The sequence below is a fragment of the Heliangelus exortis genome, chromosome Z, assembly GCF_036169615.1.
Source record: "Heliangelus exortis chromosome Z, bHelExo1.hap1, whole genome shotgun sequence".
Lineage (NCBI taxonomy): Eukaryota > Metazoa > Chordata > Aves > Apodiformes > Trochilidae > Heliangelus > Heliangelus exortis.
In genome coordinates, this window is record NC_092454.1 from 44,529,685 (window position 1) to 44,545,456 (window position 15,772).

The 15,772-nt window shown below is 38.6% G+C and overlaps 1 protein-coding gene across 18 annotated transcripts in view; it reads left to right on the forward strand.

The window, feature by feature from the left end:
* Nucleotides 1–767: 767 nt before the first annotated feature.
* Nucleotides 768–15,772, forward strand: part of PTPRD (protein tyrosine phosphatase receptor type D) — a 339,335-nt gene continuing 324,330 nt past the window's right edge. For all 18 annotated transcript variants that reach the window (XM_071732135.1, XM_071732139.1, XM_071732136.1 and 15 more), the window contains exon 1: nucleotides 768–1,300. The gene's annotated coding sequence lies outside the window, so the exon portion shown is untranslated. The remainder of the gene's footprint in view (nucleotides 1,301–15,772) is intronic.

Consider the following 15,772-nt stretch of genomic DNA (forward strand, 5'->3'; position numbering starts at 1 on the left):
CCACTCCCCCTTCCCCCCTACTCTCCCCACCGAGGCCAGCACAGAGTGACGTCACCTTCCCCTCCCCCACCGCCCGGCGCGGTGCGGTGCGGGAGCTTCCGCGCGGTGCGGTGCTGTGCGGTGCGTGGCTGCCGTCCTTCGTCAGCCCGCGGCCCGGGCTGGGGCAGTCGCTGCCTGGGTCGCCTCCACATCGCTCCTCGTCCCCCTTCCCCCCCGAGCTCAGCCTCAAGCTTTCCCCAGCGTTCCGGGTCACGCAGCTCCAGTGATCCACACAGCGTAAGAGGATTAAGGAAAAAAAAAAAAAAAAAAAAAAGAAATTAAACAACCAAACAAACAAAAAACAACCCCAAACCCCCAAAAAACCTCGACAAACCACCAAACACAAACATACCAATCACAAACAAATCCATACCCCGCCACCGCAAACCCAAGAAACGAGAGAACGTCGTCTCCATCAGTGTACCCACGCCGTCCCCCATCTCCCCTGGAGGAGCGAGGCCGGGTGGGCTGCTCGTGTTTTGGTTCTAAAGCACGGTTTCTGGGTATTTTTTCTGTCTATGCCCTCCCCGCTCCGCCCGCCCCGTGCCCTCTTCCATCGCTTTTGTCTGCACTGGACTTTTCCCGGAGTGGGGGAGGCGGGCGAGTGGGGGGGAAGCCCTGGTGGGCGACCTCGCTGCTATTTGTAGCGAAAGAATCAGCTAAAAGAGACGAAGAGAAAAAAAAAACAACCCCCCCCCCACACACACACACAAAAAAAAAAAAAAAAAAAAAAAAAAGAGAGAGAGAGAGAGAGAGAGAGAAGGGGGAAGGAAGAAGGAGAGAGCGGGAGGAGGAGAAGAAGGAGGAGGGGAAACGGAGCAGCAGCTCGGGAACAGAGAGCGCGCCCGGGAGCAGGAGCAGCCGCTGCCGCCACAGGAAGGAGAAGAAGAAGAAAAGAAGAGCAGAGCGGAACAGAGCAGAGCGGAGGAGAGGTGGTGCTGGCAGGAGGAGGCAGGCGGAGACCTGGCTCTTCTGGATGCTGGATTTTCGGACTCTGCTTGACTCTCTCTCTTTCTCCGGCACCGGACTGTGAGAGACACGCACCAGCGCTAGGCAGCAGAGGCGGGGGGCTCCCCTCGTAGCTGCTTCTTCTTCTGCTGCTGCTTCTGCTGCTGCTGTTGCTTCTGCCGCTACTGCTGAGGGGCTTGGATTAAATTGGCCGCCCCGGAGACAAGCGGGAGCAGCAAGAGGAGGTGGCAGCGGCGGGCGGGCAGGCGGCGGCGACGGCTGCTGCTGGGACCGGGGGAGCCAGCATGACCAGGTAACTGCCCCGCTCCTGACCCATTTTCCCCCCTCCGCCGCGCCGTCTTTGCCACCTCTGTGTGTGCGTGTGTATGTGTGCGTGTGTGCAGCCCGGCACACATGTGCCTCACGCACAACTCTCCCCTTGATGCCCCGGGGCTCCGCCCCGGCCCTTGCCAGCCCGCTGCCCTCTCCGCTCCGGCGGGTCTCAGCCTGGCGGCGAGGCCTGCTCGGGGAACAAGGGGAGCTGCGGTGCGGGGACGGGGGATGGGGCAGGGTGAGAGCGGGTGATGGATCGGAGTCGACGTTTCCACTGAATGCCAGTGTACACGGGCGAGGAGGCTGCACTAATTACACGTTGGCTGTTTGCTTTAGCCAGCAAATTATTAAGTATTTTGTTTATTCTATGGGGTGTAGGGGGGGGGTGGCAGGCAACAGGGTGAAAGGCGAGGCGCCTGCCGCTGAAGAGGGTGTGTGGGGGTGAGCAGCCGGTAGGGACCCCCGGCGCCTGTCCGAGGAGGGCTCTCTCCGCCTTCTCCTCCTTCTCCTCCTCCTCGTCCTCCTCCTGCTCCTCCTCTCTCTCGGCGGAACGGGGAGGCACGGAGATGTGAAGCTTTTCACAGGTTAGGCTTTTAATTTCTTTGTTTACTTTCCCGAAATCACTTGAAAGGAAGCGCATCGGGCTGGAAACTGAGTTTTCTGAGCGCTTACAAAAGGGGCTCTTGAATTTGTTCAGCAAACTTAGCAGCTCCTTCTGCGCCGTCTGCCCGTGCGAGCAGGCACTCCTCACTGCTGCAGCCAGGCTCTCGTTTGCTGCCCAATAAAACAGTTGCTTCTTTTACCGAAATCCGTATTTTGCCTTTTTTCTGTCCCCCCCTTCCCGCTGTATTATTAGAACTGTATTATTTCCTTTTTAAGCGATCACCACTAAGGATTGAATCTGTGGATTTTGGGTGTCTGCTCCTCCTAGTTACTTCTCCAGACCGCTGTCATGCATATTTTATTCTCTTGCATGGCCTTTGTACATTTACTGCCTCGTGGAAGGATGTTAGCTTCTTTAGCATGCTTACCATGTCCATATCTCAGCTTCGATGTACGTAGAAGGGTCATTTTATATATGCAGCATAGTTAAGGTTTTGTGTGTTCCTTCACTTGTCTCCTGAGACGGCGTTGTGTGAGAGATGAGTCTGTAGATGCTTGCTTGCTTTGGAGCTTTCTATTTGCATTCATGAGTATTTTCGGTGAAACCTGTTCTGTTAAACTTAGGGTTAATGTGGGAAGTTATGATTGTCTTCTCAGCCTTTCAGAGAGTGCTTCCAGCATACCTTTTGTTCAGGCGCAAGCAACTTCTGTAGTATCGGGACATTTATTGGGAATTTTGATGCAGAGATGGAAAGAAGTAAAAGTACCATATTCTTCCTTCCTCTGGTATCTGCCAGTGTTTTGTAATGTTATAATGGTCAGTGCTTTATTTTCTTGCTGTAAAAGTGTGTAGTAAATGACATCATTTTCTCCTCTTGGGCTGGGAGCATACAAAGCTCCTAGAATTCTTGTTGGTGAATGGAGCAACTCTGAAGAAAAAAGAAATAAATTATCGCCTTTCCTAAATACAATCATAGATACTTGTAGCTTCCTTTAGATGGCATTTTTAAAATAGGTTCTTTTCTTTCTGCCTCATCAGATCTTCTATTACTGTTTTTTTTTATGTGTGAAATTGAGAAATTGATCAGTTTTAATAAATTAAGCAGTCAAATTTTGCCCAGTCAGAATTTCTAAAAAGCTGTAAATGTACTGGCATGAGATGTTTTCAAGACACTGAGTGTTATATAGAAAGAAGGATTTAATGAGAGACTTTTTACAGGAGTAGCTTTCCAATTTTAGTTTTGTCACTTGTGGTAATATGGTGGAGTATACTTAGATTTCTCTCAATGAAGAAATGATGTATAGCTTATCTGTATCCACTTAAAGCCCTGAAAAAACACTGAAAGCTCTGCCTAAGTAGAATACTTCTACTCTAAAGTGGCACTAAGAAATTCATTATGGTTTGTGTGTGTTATGGCAAACTGTCAGGAATGGTGTGTGGAAAGGAGAACGTTTTGGTTTTTTTTTTGGTATTTCTAGATTTCACAAGTGGGTCTTAGCTTGTGCTTTTAAATCCATTAGTCAAACTACTTTTCAAATGACTGTTAAAGAATAATATGAATTAAGTGTTCTTCTGTGATGGTTATGTAACTCAAACATCAGCACTGTCAGCGAACTGAATGGGTGATAGTAAATCAGTGCTTAGTCTTAGAAGGTTTGCCAGAATAGACTTGGGGATATGTGAAAGAGCAGAGTAGCTGGGAATTTAAGTCTAGGCAGTGATTCATCTTTGATTTTTGAGATTCTCCTTCATTCCTACGTTTGAATATTGCAGGGACCAAAACTACACAAGCTGAAGAGCAGGAATCCCCCTTCATCTGCTGCTGTGTGCCCTGAGCCACTAGGGGCCTGTATAAACTGCTCTCATGCAGCAAATACCGGTACATGGCATCTGCTCACTTTTTCACCAGGCATTTTTTACACAGGTGCCTAATGTCAAAAACAAAGGTGACAGGTATTTATACCTTACTAATAAATGAGGCTTCAGTTACTTAGGAGATGCATACAAGCTGTGTGTTATTTTGGATTTTTTTTTACCCTGCCTCATCCATTCCCTCCGGTCCTCTTTGATGTCCAGTATAGTTTTTTCCTTTCTCCTCTCCTGACTGCTATGGCAGTTGGGGATGAATGTTGACTTGTGAGGTGCAGATTTTGGCCAGAGTCGGATTTGAGTGTCTCCCTGCATTTCATAGTTTCTGTAAGCTGAGAGAATCAGATTTGTTGCCTCTGTGTTTCTTCTATTAGATTAGTAATGGTACTGTTCCATGCAAGTGTAGGGTTAAAAGATAAACTAAACAGGATTACTTCAAGGCAGGAACAGACATAGATTGATGGTGTATTTAAACTAGCTTTGTAAGTGTTATATAAGTTTGAGAGTGTGGCGGCTCCAAGGCTCTTTGGCTGGAGCATAGTCAGCATTTATGGGACCTGGGCTGAAGATGCACTATACATTTTTGAGTGTCAGTTTCAGAAATTTAAAATCCACCAGCCGTAGCATTCTTGATAGACATTAAGCAATAAGGTCAAGTATACTTACACTGTTCCAGTGTTGATTTTCAGTTTTTCAAACTGGCAAGGCAGAGAATTTGTAAAAGAGCACAGCTGAAATATTTGCATACTGGATTTCCTTCAAAATGAACTTCCGTTACTAATCTTTCTGAAAATTCTCATTTAAAAGGATTTTCAAGCTGAATCACAGTAAGGTCATACAATAAAAATGCAGTTTCTCTATGGTATGTTAATTTCTTAATAAGCTGTCTTTAAAACGGGATTTTTATGTATCATGGTGTTGGGCCAGTGACAGCAGGAAGCTTTTTGTCATATTGCCGACAACAGTTGTACAAATATTGACTGAGTCTAATTTTCTGAAATGTGTGTGTCTGCACTTAGGTAAAGTTGTGATGAAATGTATTGAAATCCACTTTAAAGGTCTTCGCAAATGACACATGTCTGTTCAAAATTTAAGTCTTAGTAAACTGAGGCAATGTCTCTGAAACATCACTTTGGATGTCAAGACGAGTAATATAGTACGGGTCTACAAATTATTGTGTTTGATTTCTGTATAAGATCAGGGTGATTTTTTAACCTTTTGTTCTTTAACAAGTTGAGAAAAAAGTATAAATATTTTCTGTTTTAAGATCAGTGGCAGAGTCTCATAATGCCGTCTATTCTAGCAAGAGCTTGCTTATGTTGAATTCTGTTTTAAAACAGTTGGCATAGCACAGTCAACATACAATATTTAATGAAAACTCTCAATTTCAAATACTGTGAGTTGTTTACTTTATTTGCTTAATCCTTGTTTTCTTTGGAAAAGGCCTTAAATGAAGCTAATTAATGAATGTACTCTGGCAACTTGGCAGCCTAAAGCAAGAATCTGTGATTAAAAATACTCTTTTGGATACTATCAGTGATTTACCAAATAGGAGCAAAGAGGAAGGGTTACTTCTCGTGGTGATCTACTACCATGAAAGCTGCAGTACAACTGGAGAAAATTGATGATGTAGAAAAAGATCGCATGAGAGTGCTTTGCCTGTAAATTCCTTTCCAACAAGCTTCACTTCACTTGTTGTTTAAGCCGCCGTGCATTTACAGAACAATATGTCTACTTTTGCACAATTTTAGCTTACATTTCATAAGTGCAGATGGGTTTTGGTTGGTGATTGATAATATTTATTAAAATGTTGCATGTTAATGTCTCCATATAGGAAGACGATAGCTAAAATGCAGGGAAAATAGAAAATAATACAAAGGGTTTGTTAAAAAAAAAAACAAAACAACAAACCAAACAACAAAATCTAAAAAGGTTAAATTGAATAAATTCATACACAAGTACTGAAAACATTCTTTTTAAAAACATGATTATTATTCAGCTTCTTCAAGTTCATTCACAGAAGTGACTATTCATTCTAAACACTGTTTATCAGCTTATTTTTAACTACATCAGCATGTATACACAGTCTGTACTTCCCTGAGATAAAAAGACTTACAGCTGTGTCTTATGCATACATGCTGTGACAGCCTTCTTCATAAGCTTAGTAGCATAGTAACGAAATAAAAAAAAAAAAAAAAAAAAAAAAAAGAAAAGCTTGTGAAGATTTTTTTTGCAAAAATCACCTCCCCTTTTTATACTTACGTGCCTAATATCTGCTGGGGATTCTGTGTGTTCTTTCTAGTACAAGGAATGTGCAAAAAACTTTCTCAGACAAATAAATGTTGGAATTCAGGCAGTTTGATTAGTTATACCAAAGGATGTGCCCTAGTATACTATCGTGCCCTGTGTTGTGCTTCTTCATAGTTAAGCACAGTGCAGTTATTTGAGTTTTTCAGTAATCTTCCAATTACTGGAGTCACTCCACTGGTATAGAGATTAATTTGTTTGCAGACAATCAAAATGGATGTCTTGGTTACTGCCAGCTTAACTTCTCACATATTGTTGTAGTCAGATAATGCATACTTTTTCCTCAGGCAGTATATCAAATGTGGTTTATGGAGTAACACAAACAAGTATATTGCTCTTTTACAGTTTTTAGTGTTCTGGAAATTATGTGTCTGTAAGTCAGAGGTCAGTAGGTGGTGTGTGAAATCTGGCTTTTTAGATAGCAGAATTAGCTGATTTTTGCAAATGCACAGTGCCAACCTGCCTGAAAAAAATGCAACTTAGGTTCTAAATTTGAAAATAGTTACACATTTCTCTTGCAAATTTGGCCAATCACATTTTGATTTCAGTGCCTCACCTTTTCTTATCCACTACTTTTACCCAAGCATCTTTTTCTTATTTGCTTTGACTCTAACAGGAATTCAGAAATATTCTGGTAAAGGTGTCATAGGCTTTCTGACCTTTAGAAAATAATAGTGTGCTAGTTTTGAACTCAGTAATTATGCTTTACAGTGCTGATTGAATTAAAAAATTCTTGATTGTTTTTGAACTGTCTGTAGGCTGTGTGCTTTCCCAGAGAAATCTGAAATGCATGTACGAGGAATGAGGAGACTGCCATTTCTGCTATCTTCCTTTCATATAGCCTCTCTTCTCCTCTCTCTTTTTTTAAAGTTAAGGAACAATGTTTTTTACTTTATTTTTCTAATAAAAATAAGATAAAATAGATCTTGCCAGAGTTGACAAAACTCTATAGGGATATTTTGTACTTCATACCATTCTTTCATCTCCTTTGTGCCACAGCAAGAAGGGGTTTATGAGACAGATGTGTGTCACGATTTCTAGCACAGACATATGATTAATTTGTCTGTGTTCACCTGCGTAATTAAACTTCTGTGAATCACACTTTTAATTTTCTTTTCCTTTTACTTTTCTGGAAGGGGCTTTCTCCCCCATGGAATTTACTGTAGACAGGAAGGTCTTTTTTAAAAGGCAATTTATAATTGTAGGACCAGAGAATTTGTGCCTAGGTTTTCAATGCTGAACTGAAACATTCACTGTGAATGTCAAGTGCATCAATTGCTTCACTCTTCTACGACGTTTTATTAAAAGTCTCTTTACATGTGTACTGTATTAGTTGACGATGGTTTTTTTACTAAGCAAACAACTATATTTTGCACGTAAGAAGAAGAAAATTTAGGAAAAAAAATTGTCTCTGGTTACTAAAAGAGAATTTTGTCTTCTGTATGTAGATAAAAGACCTTAATTGGGTGTGAAGTATATGCGATGAGAGATTTCTAAAACACTGATCAGGAAGTAGGACAGAAAATTTTATTTATTTATTTGTGTTTGGGATAATAATGTATCTTAGAAAGCTGCTTAACTGCTGCCCTGTGCAGCTGTCCTTCCCTGAAAGATTGGGTTTCAGGAGCAATGATGGATGTTGAATGCCTGTAGCCAGTTGTGGGGTTTGCTCTAAGGTCAGTGGTACTGATGGAGGATAAGAATTTACAGCCTTATGTCTCTACACCAGCATAACCAGTACTATTTCTCAAGGAAAAAAATCCAGCAAGTAGGTATGTTCAGTGCTGAGCTTGTGTTGCAGCATAGTTAAGAAAGCTGTTCATACTAGTGAGAAAGAGTGAGTAGATTTGTGAATAATAAGGACAAATTTATTTATGAGGATGACCTTATGTTTCAATGAAACACCCAGAAATGTCTATAAAAAGAAAATACAATGCTGTGGCTTTATTTAGAACCTCCTATATTCTGTTTTAAAGTATTAAAACAAATTTGGAATTTACAGGGTTGGCTTGTTATTTCAGTTCTTTCAGATGTGCTTGAAGTTTTTAACAGCTTACCGAACACGGAGGTACTGTCCTTTTCCACGTGAAAATAGAGTGTGTGTTTTATTCATGGGGAAGAAAAAAAAAAGTTTAGAGGATTTCAGCAAGCTTAACCAGGTAAAGAATTGTTATTCTTCAGGTGTAAGGACAGATAGTCATCAGGTAGAAAGGGTAAATGGTATTTAGTGTTACCTTGTTTGGTTTAGGTATTGCAGATAAAGATGGATAGTTTGGATAGCTCTGATGTGTGCTTCCGAAAGCATTCACAAAGATCAGACTTTCAGTGTTTATGGATTATTTGCCTTCTCCAAACTGCTGAAGTTTGTTCCTGAATTGCGATGATGTGGCTGGCTTTTGAACAGTGTATCTTAGGTGGAGAAAGATACGCAACAAAACGTCCTGATTTATTGTTAAGCCTGCAAACCTTTTTTGAGTTTTTTGTATTAATTTGTATCTTGATGCTATAGGTGGATTTTTCTGTGAAACCTCAGATCTGTCTTAATAAGCTCAAAGCTCTCCGTGATGGTCGGTAAGAAAAATTTTCTTTGACAGCAACATCGTTTAGATCAGATCCCTACTGCTTTTGTGTATTTGCTTAAATGATAGCAGTATTTAGCTTGGGTAGTCCTAGCAGTGGTGAAAATCAAATATAGAGAATAAAGCTTAATAAAACATCTGATTAATTGACTTACAGCATCTTATAAATAAGGCAGAGTGAAGCACTTTTCTAAAGAAGTACGTATCCAACGCGAATCACTTTGGAACAGTTCTGCATCAAGGAAATGGCAGTTTGCCAAATGCCTGTGTATTCTACTTAGTGAAAGTATGCCATCAACATTATTTGCAGAACTATCTGTGCTTAAGTAATAAATATTCACTATTTACCACTTTGTTTTACAATAAATAACAGATGGATTCTGTGATTAGGTTTTAAAAAAATTTTTAACCTGCTTCACAAAGAACAGAGTTTTGCAAATTATCAGTAAATGCCTCGATGACATGTATTTGACTAAAAGCATTTTCAAAAATAGTGAAATTGTATGATTTACCTTGCTTGATGATTTTGATCTTTTTATATTACTTTTGCTTGACATGAGAAGTCCTGAAATTTTCAACTGTACGTGGCATGTGAAAGAACATGTAGGACAGTAAGTTAAACAAATATTTATCGTAGTTGATGTTAATGATACTCTAGTTCTTTTTATTAAAGAGAAGGTGGATAATCAGTGTAAATTTTTTGTCACAGTCAAATCTGTAGAATTTACACCTGTTTCCCATTTAGCAATTTCTGAAGCTTCCTTAAATGGTCATCTGCAGTGTTAGCAAACTGACTCAATGAGAATTTTAAATATATCAAGGGCAGTAGACAATGAAGAGAGCATTGTACTTTCTAATGCTAACAGGTGGCAGTGAATGCCTGCTGGAGCAATCATACCTCTCTAAGAATCCTGGCATTCCTTGGATTTAATTCTGCATGATTACATGCAGAATTACATGCAGTCTGGAAAAAAAAAAAAAGAGTGTTGAGACCTTAGCAGCAGTATTTCAGAAACCTTCAAAATTTCTAGGTAGTTTTGGGCTGAACAAAGTAAATACTGTATATACATAATCAGGAAATATTTATTTTTCCAGCTGTTGGGCTGCATTTGATGGAATAGATACATGTCCTTCTAGTTAATGTAATCCCTAAAATGACACTTACTAGTACTGTACCTCTGGCTGATTTATTCATAGAATTGTTTTGTTAATCTAGTGCAAAGGGTAATCTTATTTCAAAGATATTAGAAAGAATGAAAATAACTACTGGTCTTCTTAGATATGTGAATTTCTCCATCTTTGAGAACTTCTAATCTCAATCAGTCTTTCTAATTTTTAGTGGGGAGTACATAACCCGTGAAAGGTGCAGTGGCCTTAAAGCTGTTCTTTCCTCTTTGTTGATCTGCAGTTGTCTAGGTTGTATATAGAGAGATTAACAAAGAAATTTAACAAATTTGTGAATTATTTGTAGAAGTGTGATGGTATTTTTCCACCACAATGAATTGCTAGAAATGCTTCTGTAGTAACCAGTGCCTAACAGATGTATGATCTTAATAGATAACAGGTAGACAGTAGAGATAGATAATATTCTTGTAACAGATAAATTTGAAACTGTGTTTCTGATAGAAAAGATGCCTTTTTAACATTTTTGTTGTCATTATTGTGAGGAGATGAAGAGCTTTCCATTTTAATATGAAATCTTTGCTTTTCTGACTTGACATCTGATTGCAGATGCCAGTCTTTAAATTAATCAGATATTTTCTTCAGTTTCTATCTGTTGCTCAGAAAGTGGTATTGATATCTATTTTCTATTTAATGAGAAAGAGCACTTGAGAACACTGAAGAGCTTTTGCTTGGGAGGAAACGTGAATTCACCCACTTGAAAGAGTAAGGAGTAAAATTTTACAACCTCTGAAAAGCAAAACAGGATCACTGCCAACTGACTGGGGATGCCTCTTCGCTGCCTCTTCTTTCTCGAAGTTGTTCTCCAGCCTGGTTTTGTGTTGCTGGGAACATTTCAGCTGGACATCTGTCCTCTGAATAAAAACTAGCAGTAAATTATGCAGAAATGTGTGTTCCTTAAGAAATACTGATGCCTACTTCACTCTAGCTCTTGTATACTTCAGCTCTTTACCTCACTGTGGCTTGAATGAATCTTTGGGTATTCTATAAAGGTAACTCTCTGTAGCAGTTTCTGCTTCTCATTGTTAGATCATACGTTATGTTGTGAACTCTCAAAAACTCTGAGAATGGCTCTCCAGGCTGTCCTTATTGCAGAACGTCACTTGAATTATGAATACTGGATGCTGTATTTGTTATGTTCTAGAATTCCCCTCTGAAACGTATTTTCATTAGCATCTCAGAAGTATAATTTGTTTTTTACATCTTAATGCTTAGTGTTACAAGCTTGTGATTTTTGCACTGATCTCCAACTCCTTTGACTATGTATAGGTGTCTACAAAGCAGTCTTTCAGTGTAGACTTTACTGTCGATTGATATATTTAAGACACCATGTCCATATTTGTACACTTGCTGCCTTCATTGAGGTATTTGACTCTGAGCTATCTCTTCTTTAAAAAGTTCTGTGCTTGCTTTTATTTCTTGGGTAGGAGACAACATTGTCTTTTCGTTCTACATGAAATTCACATTTTTGGTATCGGGAGTCTTTCCACATTAAATGAGGGAACACAGCAAGAGGAACAGATTTGCTTGGCAGCTTCTGGCTTCTTGTGTCCAGAGAACTTCATGGGTATAGCTACACAGAGGAACATCTCTCTGGTGCCATTTTAGGCAGTTTTGTTTCTAGACACAGAGATAGCAGACTTAGATACAACGGCAGGAGCCATCTCTGTTCTCTGTAGGTACAGCTTTCCATTCAGTTAATTCATTTTCTTAACTCCTATCACTGTCAGAGCTGGCCAGGTTTTATTGAAACACAATGCTGATCATTTGTTCTCACAGATGACCTACCCAGTGAAAGAGTTGCAAGTTCATGCTCTCATAAGAAACTTTAGGAGTACAGGTTCCCAGACATTCAAGCTCACTTCAGTGCCAGGTTCTCCACATAGCATCAGAGCTAGATATTTTTTTGAAGAACATAAAACTGCTGTGCTCGTGTTTTGAAGTGTTAATAGACACCATTTGTCAGACATGTCACACTAACTGTACTTTTCTTAGTGTGTTATATTACTTGACTGTGTTTAATGTGTTTGAGAATTTTAAGTCAGGTTCTCACTGTGCTTTTTTCACTGATGTAGTTATTATTCCACCTACTGAGTTTCTGAGGTGTTATTAGCAGTTGACAATGACTTCTTTTCATGACTTAGGTGTATACATACACATACACAACAATAAGCAGGATTTTCCCCAGCTTTTTCTTTGTAAGTTTTGTCTCTGCTAGTGTAGGCTGACCACTCCAATCAGAGATACAGTTGTATTACTAGATTTCTGGTGTTGCCTGGAGTTATGTGTGTGTAATAATTCAGTAACTGCTGGGGGGAGCTATGGGTGTACAGTTCCACTATCAGGAATTAAGTCATGGAAGATGAGAGTTACTGTTTTTACAAGAATGCAGATAATAACACACCCCTGACATGGATAATTAATTGTTATTTTGATTGCTCCTACCAATGGTTTGAAATGTAATACCTAAGCTGTGTACCATGTCTTAATCCATGCATGAGTCCAAAGCTCTTTTCAGAATTAGGTTTTTAGCTTTTTGGACCTGGCTTTCAATACTTGAATTCAGAGTCCTGTTTTTGCAAAAAATGTGTTTTCTGAAGTTCCTCTTGCTCAAGTTTGTACTTTGGCATGTGTTACACATCTTGTCAACATTTTCTTTGCTTTCTGCTTGCATATGGATCTGATATTGGGTGGATTAGCATTTTGATCTATCATAATTTGTTGCCTTTTTTTTTTTTTTTTTTTTTTTTTTTTTTTTTTTTTTTCTTGAAACATGTTGAAAGGCAAGGCATCTTATTTCCTTGTGTGCAGCTTTCCTCTGTGTTTTGCTTACGATTTTTGTGTTTTCTGGTGAGGAGTCTGGGAGGACAGGAGCTCCATCTCAAAGGATTCTTCCTTACAGTGTGCTCTTGAAGTTACAAGAGTACTACTTAGAAAACCAAGGAGTCTTCCTTTAGAGGACTGTGAAAGTAGCTTTTACACTCAGTAATTCCTTTTCAGATTTTGACTGTAAAAGCAATAGACCAATTTTCTTATGTTTCTTAACCTAAAGTGTAAGTAAAGCTTATCCTTCAAAGGTCTTGCAGCTTCCCTTTTTGTTGAACTCTAGATTTTGTGGGTATTTTATGGCATGCCTACTTTAAAAGTTACAGGTGTGTTAGAAGGCTTCACATGTGACTGTAGATCAAATAACTGGCAATGCAGCTAGCATCTGTGGTGTGAGCTGATGTTGATTGCTTAAAAGACAATCACGAATTATATTGTACTTGTGGGCAGAGTCTTAGATCTCAGGTGGAATAAATAATACTAAACCAGACAGTTTTAGATAGCTCTTTTGTTGGGGGCCTATATATGGGCCTGAGGGGAAATATAACGTAACATAACATAACATAACATAACATAACATAACATAACATAACGTAATACTTTACACTGTTGGTTTTTACTTGAACTATCAAAAATAGTTTTAGAGATGTGTTGACTCAGAGGTACGAAGGAATTGTACACTTTTCCATTACAAATACACTGCCCAGACAGAGAGATTAGAGAGATCTGCAGAATTAAAAAAAACTAGTCCAGTCAGCTGTACTTTGCAAAAATCCTATTACTGTTTGCACTATTACACGTAAGAGAATCCTAGTAGTCATCTTCCACAATTTACAGTCTAAAATTTAGTCTCTGGTTTGTGTCACTGCCTCATGGAGTATGAATAATACAGAAAAAAACCCTGGTTGCAAATCACTCTTATTTTCACTCTTCTCTCTTATCCCTTACTAATTATCTGGAAATCTAAGGACAACTTTAAATAAAAAAGTTGTTTATAAACTAAGAGCTAAAAATAACTATAGGTGGTGAAAGTCAGGTAACCAGATTTCATGAAATGACCTAAAAAATACAAAACATTCATGTTAAAGACACTCCATCAAAGAGAAAATATGTTTTAGGAAGAAAATTTTCTTTAACGAAGAACGAAGATTATCGAAAGAGTACTTTAAAATGAGCTTCACTGTGGTAGGCAGATCCTTGTCTGAAGGCACTCCTGGGTAATAAGAACTGGGTACTGCATATGGCTCACTTTTTCTCACATACTGCCGTGGTATCAGGGATATATTCACACTTCAGGTTAGCTGAAGTGGCTAGTGTTGGAACTGTCATTCTATATAGTAAAAGTGCACAGTAAAATTATGAACAATAGAAATGAAGACATACATGTGAAAATGTAAGCAAAGAAAAATGCTTCACTTAAGATAGCATTCAGTAGGGAATTTAGGCACATCAATAACTACAGCTGTTTATCTTCACTGCCATGTAACATCAGTGAAATCCATGAGATTAAATGTGTATTTAAAAAAAGCATGTGGGTGACTTAAAAGAAAAGTATTCACACCAAAGGGATTTTTAGAATTTGGATACTTAGCTCCATGGAGGAAAAGGAAAGCAAAACAATCTAATTTCTGCTTTACTCTCTTTTGTGCCTTCAGAATGTTCGGCTTAGTGTTACTAACACTCATAGCTGATGAGATAGAATGAGATTTCTTGGCTTATGGAAAAAGTAAAAGTAACATGCTAATACTTCTATTTGTTGTTGTTTGTTTTTCTTTTCAGTTTGCACACAGAGAAAGCAGGCAAAGTATCTCCAGACTCCAAATGTGAAATAGACACAGGCTGAATTTCGATTTTTGTGCATTATGGAACACTGGCATTTGACTACAGGGAAAAACATGAAAAAATAAGAGATTCTTAACAAAGACAATCTAGTCTATAAGTATGATCACTTCAGTTCATGAGCACACTTTTTTTAATCTCACATGATAGAGCAACACTATTATTGACATTACTTTCAGGACAAACTTTCAGGAGTTTACATCTTTAACCAAACCTCAATGAAGGGCTGAAACACTGAACTCAGTCAAGCTAAGAGATTCTTCTCATTTTGCTTTTGTATTTGATTATCATAACTACTTGGTTTTAAGATGAGTATTAAAAAAAGAAGCACTACATTGTTAAAGGTGAAACTCTTAAAGCTTATGAGAGAAATGTGGAAGTTCTAATGAGAAAGTAGTATTACTGGTAGTGCTTTCTCTTGTGGAGGAATGGCAGAACAGAAATTCCAACTCATGTAGAGGATAAAGGGATTGGTTAAAACCAGTTGCTTATCTGGAATCTGATGAAATTAACAAAAATAATTTACATAGTATGAGATAAATTAGTAATTTTTTTTACTGGGTTTCTGCTGTTTTATATAGTTTTATAGTTGGTGCCATAATTCACAATAATGTCGAATTCGTGATGGAGAAATATTTCAGGTAAAATATTTCAGAAACTTTAAAAAGCTTTTTGCCGATTTTGAACGTAGAGGTTCCAAATAAATCTGGGGAACTGGGTATGTGTAGTAGTTGGCATTTCATTGTAATTTATGATGTATTAAATTATTTACTTTCTGTGGATTTGTATGTGACATTGCCATGTACCTGTGCCATACTCATGGTTTGAAAAGGCTTTGCATCCATTGTTCTTAAGCTTTAGAGTTGCTTTCTTTTAGAAAGTCCAGTCTTTTTCCTCAAAAATCTTTTATTCTTCTTACTGTCTTCTTCAGTTCTATTAATTTTCTTTGAGTACCTTTTGTATATTTTTGTGAAGTTAAATTAGTTGAAGTACAAAATCCTTCAGAAATTGTATATGTTCTTAGGAAAAGACCTAAGAATATGAAGGGGTGTTTTTTACTAATTTTAAATCAGTTTGATTTTATCAAATACATTCGCTGCTTTTTGTACATCTGGATACCATAGGCTTGCTTTGGTTTTAAAATAGAATTTTAATAAATGACATGAACCCCTTGGGTGTTAAATCTTCCAATTTCCTCTTTGTTCCTTTACTTCAATTCAGTTTTCGATCCCTTGTATAGTTTTGC